Here is a 12373-nt window from a genome sequence, read left to right as displayed (position 1 = left end):
TGTAGTGGATATTGAAGTCCAGTACAGACGAACAACATGCAAAAATACACACAAAAAACATAAAAAACGTGCACAGGTAGGGAGAGCTTGTAGCCACAGCCGTTGTAGTAGAATTGTATATAGTAGGGTTTTCCAGAAGAAAAGGTAGAAGTAAAAGCAGAAGTAGAACCAGAAGTAGAAGTAGAAGGCGGAATATGGCGTTTGACCGACACGATGGCGTCTGTCACAATCTGGATCGGCTGTGACGTTACATGCAAGTGCTCCATACACGATTCAGGTGAACATTACAGGAAGATGCACTTGTACAACAAAAGGTGGAAATATTGCCAGAAACATCTGAGCTGCTGGTATGGTATGGATTTATTTGGTAAAATTCATACATGTAAAAGATATAGTATAAATAGCACTGAGGACAACACAAAGTATAAAATACACTTATTTCCAATGTGGTCCTTTTAATGACAGCAGGAAACAATAAAACATAAGGGACAATAATAAATTGACAAAATTGTCTAAACAATGATGAGCCATAAACAAAAAAAAAAATATGCTAAACACCCCTCAGACAGGACAGAAAGTCCACCATCTGCCCTGCTGGCCTGTGGAACACCTCAAATTTAAAAGGCTGGAGGGTGAGATACCAACAGGTGATCTGTGCATTGGCATCCTTCATGCAGTCGAGTCACTGGAGTGATGCGTGGTCCGAACAGAGGGTGAAAGGGCACTCCAGCAGGTAGTACCAGAGGTTGAGGACTGCCCACTCGATGGCCAGGCACTCCTTCTCGATGGTGCTGTACTTACTTTCATACATCAAGAGCTTGTGACTGATGTATAGCACTGCACATTCCTTGCCCTCCACCTTCTGGGACAAAATGGCTCCCAGACCTTTGTCTAACACATCGATCTGTAAAATAAAAGGGAGAGAGGAGTCAGGGGAGTGTAAAAGTGGCCCCCCCACACAGTGCAGCATTTACCTTTGTGAAGGCCTGTTCTCACTGTCTGTGAAGATTCTCAATCATCCAGGTCATAGTAAACTGTGGGTGGTAGAAATGGGCAACTGGACTTGCTTGAAAATTCTTGAAAACGTTTCAGCCTTTTGGACGAGAGGTGAAACATTTTCAAGAATTTTCAAGCAAGTCCAGTTGCCCATTTCTACCACCCACAGCCTGTTCTCACTGCTCCATCCACTGGACCAGATCTGGTGCTCCCTTTTTAGTGAGCTCAGTCAGCAGGCTGGTGATGTCTGATTAGTTAGGTATGAACCTGTGATAGTAGCCAGCCAGCCTCAGGAACTGTCTCACCCCCTTTTTGGTCTTGGCCCTAGGGCAGGCCACAATTGCTGCACTCTTGTCAATTTGGGGATGCACCTGCCCATGACCCAAGTGGAAACTCAGATACCGTACTTCCACCCACTGAATCGCACTTTTTTTTCAGGTTAGCCATGAGGCCCACATGCCTTAGTGACTCCAGGCCAGCCCTAAGGTGTTCTAGGTGCCATGGCCAATCATTGCTATGTATTAAGAGGTTGTCTAAGTAGGCCGTGGCATGGGGGTGGAGGATTTTGTCCATGAGCGACTGGAACATAGTGGGAGTGCCAAATAACTCGAAAGGAAGCATAACGAATTCATTTAAGCCAAACAGTGTGGAAAAGGCCATTTTCTCTTGGGATAGGGGAGTCAAGGGGATCTGCCAATATCCCTTTGTCAAATCCAGTGTCAAATGAAAGTAAGCAACACCTAATCAATCAAGCAACTCATCAATGCGAGACATTGGGTACGGGTTGAATTTAGACACCATGTTGACTTTTCTATAGTCCACACATGTGGTGTAGTGCTTATGCACAGGGTGTGTGTGTGCTGTTGTGTGTGTGTGTGCTTGTCATTCCGCTTCCAGCTGCAGTCACCATCTAGCTCCATGAGTGAAAAAGAGAGGCAGAGTGCGTAAGCCCTCTCCTGATGGTTTTATGGCTGCCACACCAAGACTCTTACAGTCCCTCCTCACTGGCACACCACGGGTAATGCCAAACTGTGAAGGATCTCGGAGCAGGTCTGAGCCCCAGAGGTGCAGTGTGCAGGCCCACTGGCACGTGGAAATGCCCTGGCTCAAACCAGTCAGCCCCCTGCTGCCTTGTAGGGTAAGCCTCTTTAGGCAAAGGCTAGGAGTAGGGCACTCTGAAATAAAACCACCTGCTGCCTTGCAGGCCAGCATCTTGACATAAAGGCTAGGAGAAGGACACTCTGACCCAAAACCTATAGCTACAAGGTCGCCTCAGCCATCTTAGTCTTCTGAGCCACCAAGGAAGGACGTGCAGCCTAAAGAGTGGGATTGGTTTGTGCGAGCTGATTTTTCACTTTAAACTCATGGAGCACAGGTGGGAAGAAGTCTGGCAGCGATGGGGAAGAGACAAAATGGCAGGTGCTGGATGGCACTGGCAGCCGCAGCCTTAACCCAACACGAAGGTGGCTCAGAAGCATGGGTCATTCAGTGCTGACCCGAGACAACAGCATTGTTCAGCAGTGCCCTGAGCGTCCAAGCAGCCCTATTTAGCGACAGCACTGCTTGCCCCAAATGGGGAAGGGCCTGGAAAAACTGGCTCAAAAAAAGCTTCTCATTACACCCCAGGTTGGCTGGCCACGACCAACAGGCATCCCTTTCAAGTGGTACGAGCAACAACAGAAGAAAGACTCAATATCGATTTAGCTGCACTCAGTGAAGTCAGATTTGCCGAGCAAGGATCACTCACTGAACATGGAGCAGGCTACACCCTCTACTGGTCTGGATGGGTGCCAGAAGAGGACAGAATGTCAGGAGTTGGCTTCATGATCAAGACAAAAATTGCAAACAAGCTTGAAACACTACCAGTGGGTCACTCGAACAGACTAATGTCCTTATGGACTCCCCTTGCTGAAAACAAGTCTGCACCTCTGATCAGTGTCTATGCTCCCACCTTATTGGCAGATCCCACCACCAAGTATGCATTCTACTCCAGCCTCAGAGAACTCCTGTGAGAAGTGGACAAAGAGGATAAAGTCATTGTGTTGGGAGACTTCAATGCAAGAGTTGGCTCTGAACACGGGTTATGGCCCAAAGTACTTGGAAAACATGGGCTAGGGTGCTGCACTGACAATGGCAGACTGCTCTTGGAGTTATGTACTGAACAGGAACTCTGCATTACCAACTCTGTCTTTCAGCAAAAAGCCAGATTCAAGACCACATGGCAACACCCATGCTCAAAACACTGGCACCTACTGGACTACATCCTTGTCCACCAGAAAGACTTGTCTGATGTACTTCACACCCTGGTCATGCCCAGTGCTGACTGCTACACTGACCACCGCCTCGTCAGAAGCAAACTTTGCCTAACCACTTGATACCTATTTAAGCAGAAAGGTCTACAATGAATGAATGAATGAATGAACCCTTTATTGTCACTGTTACCAGTGAAATTGACCATCAACCTGTCCTTACAGAGGGAGAACAGGACAGGAAGACAGGGATAAAAGAAAAAGAAACACAGTAGTAACATGAGGAAAGATGAGGAAAAAAAGAACACCCCCCCACTATGCTCCTATCAGGAGTACAGTGTGGGAACATTTAAAAAACCTCTGCACAAGCACACAATAACACAAGTACACTTTAAAACATGGGACTTGAGGGGGGGGAAAGAGGGGAAGGAGGGGGCAATCAGGGGTGGGGGGAAGGGGGTAGGAGGGGAGGGGAGGGGAGGGGAGGAGGTAGAGGTAACCCAACGCAAGCAAGCAGCCGTCTGCTCCTGCAGCCATGCAAGCAGCACTGGTCACGCACCCGCTTGTCACACTGGGGGTGAAAAACGACGACCGCGGAAAATTGGGGAAGGAATGCGAAGAATGCGAGAGTGTCTCCCAGCAGTGACCTTCTGGAGGAAATGTTTTCCCAGCAACAGCCTTGATCGAGGCCGGTGCTGTTCAGGGAGCCGAATGTCGATAAGATAGAGATTGTTTGGTCTTTCAAACAGACACAGTCTTTACACATCCACACCACTCGTCCATATCTGTCCATTTTGTCCATTTCTGTCCATTTCTGTTCAATTAAATTCCATTTGGTCTCCGAAATACTTATTCTTTGCAAAGCTGAAAGCGTCTCCAAGATGACAACCATGCTGTGGTTCAAGTTCTATAGCCACAGTCTGAGTGCCGACAGCTTTGCCCACCATTCCAATCATATCGGGCAGCTTTGTGGGGCTTTGAACAGCTGTCACCGTTGTCTGATTTCCTCGATATACCAGGGCAATGCCTAATCCAATCAGCAAAAGTCTGGTAATCATGGTTCCGAATAGGTAGATATCTCCAATGTCCTCCACAGATGTTCCGGCAGGACAGGTGGGTTCCCCCGAACCCAGAAACTGTGTCAATTTCATTAGGAGACCAGTTTATCAAATCCATGCTTTTTTAGTTTAGAAATTCAATGCAGAGAGAGTCTCTCAAAAAAAAAGTATAGGCAGACAAGACAAAACAAAGAGCACAAGCAGGAAAAAAGGAGAGGAGAGCAGAGAAATGCAACCACCTTCCATGAGAGCATGGAGAAGAAAAGCAAAGAGGCTGAACATAGAGAGGCTCATGAGCCAGAGGAAGATGTTTCAACAGGCAGTGGCAGAGAAACTGCAAGCCAAAACAGAAACCACAAGCCCTAATGATGAAGTGCGGATAGACCCAGAGATGCAGTGGAAGAAACTCAAGACAGTGCTGCAGTCAACAACAGAGGAGATTGCTGGATTCACCCCCAGGAAGAACAGGGATTGGTTTGACGAAAGTGATGTCATCCAGGGCCTCTTAAAGGATAAGCGTGCCTGCTTTGAGAGATGCCTAGCAAGACCTAACGATCCAGCAGCTAAAGGAGCATACAGAAGAGCATGCCGCAGAGTGAGAGAAATCCAAGACCAATGGTGGATCAACCTTGCTGAAGAAACTCAACATCATGCTGATGTGGGCAACACAAGAGCTTTCTATGATGCGCTCCAGAGATTGTATGGCCCCACCCACCAAGTGTTAGCACCGCTCTGCTCTACAGATGGCAGCACCCTTCTTACTGACAAGGAATCCATCCATCACTACGGAAACCTCTTTGGAGACAAGCGCCAAGTCCAAGAAGATTCCATCATGAGAATCCCCCAACAGCTAGTCAGGGAAGAACTTGATGCTCCACCAACTCAAGAAGAAGTGAAGATTGTGATAAAGAAGCTCAAGTGCCACAAAACCCCAGGTGTGGATGGCATACCAGCTGAAATATACAAGCTGGGTGGAGATGCTCTCCAAGCAAAACTCAGGGAATTCTTCAGGACCTGCTAGGAACAAGGATCTGTGCCCCAAGACTTGCGTGATGCCGTAATTCTCACTCTACAAGAACAAAGGAGAAAAATCAGACTGCTCCAACTATAGAGGTGTGACTCTGCTATCCGTTGCAGGAAAGATACTGGCCCGAATTATCCTTGACTGACTGATTCCAACAATTTCTGAGGACAACCTCTCAGAGAGTCAGTGTGGCTTCAGAGCCAAGAGAGGAACCACCAACATGATCTTCGTGCTTCAACAAATCCAAGAAAATTGCAGAGAGCAGAACATCGGCTTATACCGGTATGCAGCATTTGTTGATCTCATGAAGGTGCTTGATACTATCAGCAGGAGTGGCCTGTAGAAGATCCTCAGCAGACTCGGTTGCCCTCCCAAACTTCTCACGATTGTCCAACAATTGCATGAAGGACAGAAAGGCCAAGTCAAGCTGAGCAGAAACATGTCCAACACCTTCCCCATCGACATCGGAGTCAAGCAAGGATGCATCCTTGCCCCCATGCTGTTTGCTGTGTTCTCCAGCATGATGCTCAGAGAGGCCAGACAAGACCTGGCAGAGGGAGTCTACATCCGGTACCGCACAAACGGAAGTATCTTCAACCTGAGAAAACTCCTGGCTTGAACCAAGATGTGTGAAAAGATGGTACTAGACCTACTCTTTGCTGATGACTGTGCCCTTCTAGCCCACAGTGAAGATCTACAGCTAGTGGTCAACAACTTTGCAAAAGCTGTAAGTGCCTTTGGACTGATGATCAGTCTCAAGAAGACGGAGATTCTCCATCAGAAAGCTCCTGACGCCATGTATAACACACATCACAATCGATGGCAAGCCACTCAGCACTGTACAGGATTTTACCTACCTAGGGAGTGTCCTCTCCAACAATGCCACAATCTCAAAGGTCGTCGACAAAAGACTCGCCAAAGCGAACAGCTCCTTTGGCTGTCTACAGAAACGTGTCTGGGACAACCACTCTCTTCATATGCCCCCCAAAATCCTCGTGTACAAGGCCTTGTCTACGGTTGCGAAGCATGGGTGTTGTACTATAAACACATCAAACTCCTTGAACAATTTCACCAACAATGCCTCCACAACATCATGAGGATAAGGTGGCAAGACTACATCACGAACAACACCATGCTGGAACGGGCCAACTTATCTAGTGTGGAAGCCATCCTCTTCAACAGACAGCTGAGAGGGGCAGGACACATGTACCGCATAGATGACAGCCGTCTCCCCAAAGCTGTTTTCTTCTGAGAGCTTAGTGAGGGGGGAAAAGGAAAGCTGGTGGGCCACACAAGTGCTACAAGGACCAGCTTAAGTGCCAGCTGAGTACTGACAACATTCCCACTACCACCTGGGAAAGGATCGCCAGAGACTGTCCCACATGGAGGTCAACCATCAAGGAAGGCACCAAGGCCTTTGAAGCTGCCAGGAGAGCTGCGGTGGAAAAGAAGTGCCAGCACAGGACAGCGGCTCACCTTCAACCAGCCAACCCAGTTGAAGGATACACCTGCCCCAACTGCTTCTGAGTGTGCCGGTCAAGGATTGGCCTGCACAGCCATCTCAGAGCCTGTTGACCGATCCTCGGACCAAGGAAACAGCAATCAGTCCACACAGAACCAGACTGACCTGTCCATCTTGGGGACCAGGACCACTGGGCTGCTCCAGTCACTGTGGGACTCCTTGATTATTCCCATTTCGAGCACAGCCTTGTTCATCTCGAACCGCAGTTTTTATTTATTTTTTTTTTATTTTGTGTGTGTTTGGTCAAGCGGTATGGGTGGCTGTACGCCACTACCCCTGGGGTTTTTTAATGTGGTGTTCTATGAGATGAGTGTGGCCGAGAAGGGGTGAGAACAAAAATTCTGCTTGTAACTTGGCAACCTCTGAGGGTTGGGCCAGTGAGAGGTGGTGTCCACAGGGGACTGGAGTGACTTGAGTGGTTACTTTCATTTTTACCTCTGGCTCCTCTCCAGAACTACTGATGCCAACACCACAGGGGATCCCCTCATTCCAGTGTTTTAACAGGTTGAGGTGGTATCTTTGTAGTGCCCCACCTGTAGCTGTTTGCCTCACCTCATAGTTGATGTCCCCAATTCACTGTGTGACCTCAAAGGGCCCTTGCCACTTGGCGATCAATTTTGAGCTCAAAGCGCGCATTAATATGAGCACTTTATATACCAGCATCATCACCCAACTGATCCAGGAGGCTAAAGTGAACAAGAAGGACTTGACCATAGTATGCTTAGATCTGGCCAATGCTTACAGTACCATCCCATACATGCTTATAGAGGACTCACTTAAACACTATCATATACCTGGACACTTCAGAGAACTCATCAGAAGCTAATTCTAAGGAATTCATCTGCCATTTACAACCAGGAATTTCACATCTTTGCAGAAGCTTCAAAAGGGCTTAGTAGCTGGATGTACCATCTCAGTTGTCCTTTTTGTTATGGAGAGGAATATGATGATAAAAGCTGGAAAAAGAGAAACCAGGGGCCCAAAAACCTCAAATAACATCAGACAACCACCAAATAGGGGTTTTATGGATGACCTTACCATTACTACAGAAACCCATGTCCAAGCCAGATGGATTTTAAAAGCCCTTGAGGAAACAGTTGCATGAGCAAGAATGACCTTTAAAACCAAGAAATCAAAATCCCTTATTAAAGAAAAAAGACAAAACCGTTCTGGTTAACAGTTCAGGATGAAAGCATTCTGTCTATCATTGGAAACTCAATTAAGTGTTTGGGCAAATGGTATGACGACACACGGGGAGACAAGAACAATATCAGCAAAATAGAATAAGAAATTTCTGAGGGGATGCAAAGCATTGACAAGACTGGGCTTCCAGGAAAGTTTAAAGTTTGGATTTACCAGCATGGACTCCTACCAAGATTATCATGGCCCGTAATGCTTTACAAGATAACCATGTCAACGGTAGAGAAATTGGAGAAAATGATTAACAAGCATCTCAGAAAGTGGTTTGGTGTACCTCCATGCTTTAGCCCAATAGGACTCTACAGTAGGATGGCCAAGTTACAGCTATCCTTAACGTTGATAGCTGAGGAGTTCAAGGTTGGAAAGGCATGACCGATCATGACATTAAAAGATTCCAAAGTTGACAAAGCGCAGACGGTTAGAGTGGAAGTAAAGATGGGCTGGAAGTGGTCAGCAACAAAAGCAGTTAGTGAAGCTGAGAACAGACTGCGACACAAGGACGTTATAGGGACACTAGCAGTAGGATGACATGGTCTAAGTACAACTAAGAGCTGCGACTGGAAGAATGCTGATTTCATATGAGAAGCGTAACATGGTCCAGAAGAAAATAAAGTCTAGAGAAGAGGAGAATAGACAGGCCAGAGCAGCCAAACTAGGTAGTTGGAGAGCATGAACAAGGTGAGAAATAGAACAATGATTGCTCACCTGCTCAGAGATATAGACGTATCCACAATTTCAACTCCAGTTCCTCCTGCAATCTGTGTATGATATGCTACCAACACCAGCAAACTTACACAGATGGGGCCTGACAGAGACACCAGATTGTTCCCTGTGTGGAAAGAGAGGAACCTTAGAACATATCCTTTCTTCATGTGATGCTGCTCTGTCACAAGGAAGGTATACATGGCGACACAATCAGGTACTATGGGAACTGGCAGATGTGATCGAGAAAGAGAGGAAGATAAAAGGAAAACACCCTATGCAGAAACCAATACTGATACAGTTTGTTAAGGAAAGATAGATAGGAACCAAAAAAGAGTGCAAGTCTGGGATCTTAACCCAGGCTGGAGACTGGAAGCTGGAAATTGACCTAAATAAGAAGCTGAAATTCCCAGAGATTGTACCAACTAATCTTAAACCAGATATGGTTCTTTGGTCACCAGGAACTAAGATCATGATCATTGATTTGACAGTTCCATGGGAAGAAAGATGTGTTGAAGCCAATGAAAGGAAGAGGGCCAAGTACGAAGTACTGTTGGCTGAATGTCGAGACAGAGGATGACAAATGTGGAGCTATCCAGTGGAGATTGGATGCAGAGGCTTTCCTGCACAGTTAGTGTGGCAGATGTTCTCTGCATTAGGAGTGATGGAGCAGGGCAGGTGGCTGGCAGTACAGAGAATGGCCCAAGCAGCAGAAAAGGCATCATGCTGGGTTTGGATGATGAAGAGAGATGCTAGTAGCTGGAGACTCACCACCGACACACAGTGATAGATCACCACTGTGGACCCCCCAAGCTAGGGGTCAAAACACACAATGAGGGATGGCCTCAGCTGAGGACATCGGTGTTGTAGCAGTCAGGACAACAGGACTGTATGTAAGGAACCTGGTGTGAACTCTCTAAGGCACGTGTCCCTGTTATACAGGTGGGCCTGACGTTCTTGTGCCTGCTGTAAATTCTCCTGGGTGAGTGAGTGAGTGTGTGGAGTTTGCATGCAGGTCAAGAACATACTGAAGTTTGTTTTTACTATTTGAAGATGCCTCCTCCCAGTTTTCTCACAGCGCGTCCAAAAGGCTGTGAGGCTTATGCTCATATACAACCCCGATTCCAAAAAAGTTGGGACAAAGTACAAATTGTAAATAAAAACGGAATGCAATGATGTGGAAGTTTCAAAATTCCATATTTTATTCAGAATAGAACATAGATGACATATCAAATGTTTAAACTGAGAAAATGTATCATTTAAAGAGAAAAATTAGGTGATTTTAAATTTCATGACAACAACACATCTCAAAAAAGTTGGGACAAGGCCATGTTTACCACTGTGAGGCATCCCCTTTTCTCTTCACAACAGTCTTTAAACGTCTGGGGACTGAGGAGACAAGTTGCTCAAGTTTAGGGATAGGAATGTTAACCCATTCTTGTCTAATGTAGGATTCTAGTTGCTCAACTGTCTTAGGTCTTTTTTGTCGTATCTTCCATTTTATGATGCACCAAATGTTTTCTATGGGTGAAAGATCTGGACTGCAGGCTGGCCAGTTCCAGGCCTGGCGCCGTGGGGGGGCGTCGCCCCCTCGTGGCTACAGCCCCGCCCCCTAAACGGAGACTCAGATCACTTAATTGTTTTCTTATGAAAATATAATGTATTATAGACGTATTAATTATTTACATTTTCAAATACGAAATATTAAGTGGTTGCGCATTGCACAAAAATACATTCTTTCTTTGTAGGCTAAGTTTATCTCCGTTTATGTTGGTGTATGTATTCATATATGGTCCACTTTGTGCGCAAATAGCGTAAGAATATGTGTCGTTGATGTCACCCCCCATGCAGCGGGGGTGAAAATTCATCACTTCAGAGTGTTTTGTCCCCTACACGCCTAAACTGGGATCGCGGATTAAGTGGCTAGCGTTGACTCTGTGCGAGTCAGGAAGGCTATTACTGGTGCAGCCGCGGGGTCTGTTGATTTTTTTAAATTATGATTTTGGCCGCAGAGCCAAGTACCTTAGACTTGCATTGACATTTTGTTTTCATGCCGTGGAGCTATTTGTATGTATTTTAAATGTAAAGGACTTGCCTGTAGGTTTGTGTGTGTTGTTTTATGTTTGGCATCTTTCCGGTTGTAATGCGTGTCTGTGAGAAAATTGGAGGGGAGGGTTAACAGGTGGGCACGGGTGCTGATAAAGCGCAACTGCCCTGGTAATATGTCACATGCTTTTCCCGTACTAAAGCAACCTTCGGGGCCGTGGTTTTGTGGTTGGCGCAGTTAATTGTTTGAAACACATTGTCAGACCACCATCACTACTACACATTATATGAAAAATATTTGCCCCCTTGCGATTTCTAATTGCCCCCTTAGTAAACTGTTCCTGGCACTGGGCCTGGCCAGTTCAGTACCCGGACCCTTCTTCTACACAGCCATGATGCTGTAATTGATGCAGTATGTGGTTTGGCATTGTCATGTTGGAAAATGCAAGGTCTTCCCTGAAAGAGACGTCGTCTGGATGGGAGCATATGTTGCTCTAGAACCTGGATATACCTTTCAGTATTGATGGTGTCTTTCCAGATGTGCAAGCTGCCCATGCCACACGCACTAATGCAACCCCATACCATCAGAGATGCAGGCTTCTAAACTGAGCGCTGATAACAACTTGGGTCGTCCTTCTCCTCTTTAGTCCGAATGACACGGCGTCCCTGATTTCCATAAAGAAGTTCAAATTTTGATTCGTCTGACCACAGAACAGTTTTCCACTTTGCCACAGTCCATTTTAAATGAGCCTTGGCCTAGAGAAGACGTCTGCGCTTCTGGATCATGTTTAGATACGGCTTCTTCTTTGAACTATAGAGTTTTAGCTGGCAACGGCGGACGGCACGGTGAATTGTGTTCACAGATAATGTTCTCTGGAAATATTCCTGAGCCCATTTTGTGATTTCCAATACAGAAGCGTGCCTGTATGTGATGCAGTGCCGTCTAAGGGCCCGAAGATCACGGGCACCCAGTATGGTTTTCCAGCCTTGACCCTTACGCACAGAGATTCTTCCAGATTCTCTGACTGTTTTGATGATATTATGCACTGTAGATGATGATATGTTCAAACTCTTTGCAATTTTACACTGTCGAACTCCTTTCTGATATTGCTCCACTATTTGTCGGTGCAGAATTAGGGGGATTGGTGATCCTCTTCCCATCTTTACTTCTGAGAGCCGCTGCCACTCCAAGATGCTCTTTTTATACCCAGTCATGTTAATGACCTACTGCCAATTGACCTAATGAGTTGCAATTTGGTCCTCCAGCTGTTCCTTTTTTGTACCTTTAACTTTTCCAGCGTCTTATTGCCACTGTCCCAACTTTTTTGAGATGTGTTGCTGTCATGAAATTTCAAATGAGCCAATATTTGGCATGAAATTTCAAAATGTCTCACTTTCGACATTTGATATGTTGTCTATGTTCTACTGTGAATACAATATCAGTGTTTGAGATTTGTAAATTATTGCATTCTGTTTTTATTTACAATTTGTACTTTGTCCCAACTTTTTTGGAATCAGGGTTGTAATAATTCAAATGGGGAGAATCCCATGGAGACTTAGACAAAACTTTATTTAT

At 46.0% G+C, this 12373-nt stretch overlaps 1 long non-coding RNA gene across 1 annotated transcript in view; it reads right to left on the bottom strand.

Annotated features, from left to right (window-relative positions):
• Window positions 1-492: 492 nt before the first annotated feature.
• Window positions 493-12373, bottom strand: part of LOC132871628 (uncharacterized) — a 96489-nt gene continuing 84608 nt past the window's right edge. Inside the window, exons 2-3 of the long non-coding RNA XR_009651307.1 lie at window positions 8755-8878; window positions 493-904 (exon numbers count right to left, since the gene is read on the bottom strand). This is a non-coding gene — a long non-coding RNA (uncharacterized LOC132871628). The remainder of the gene's footprint in view (window positions 905-8754; window positions 8879-12373) is intronic.

This window comes from Neoarius graeffei, chromosome 23 (assembly GCF_027579695.1).
Source record: "Neoarius graeffei isolate fNeoGra1 chromosome 23, fNeoGra1.pri, whole genome shotgun sequence".
NCBI classification, from domain to species: domain Eukaryota; kingdom Metazoa; phylum Chordata; class Actinopteri; order Siluriformes; family Ariidae; genus Neoarius; species Neoarius graeffei.
Note: the sequence above shows the minus strand (reverse complement) of the source record. Positions and strands in the feature narration are given on the sequence as shown.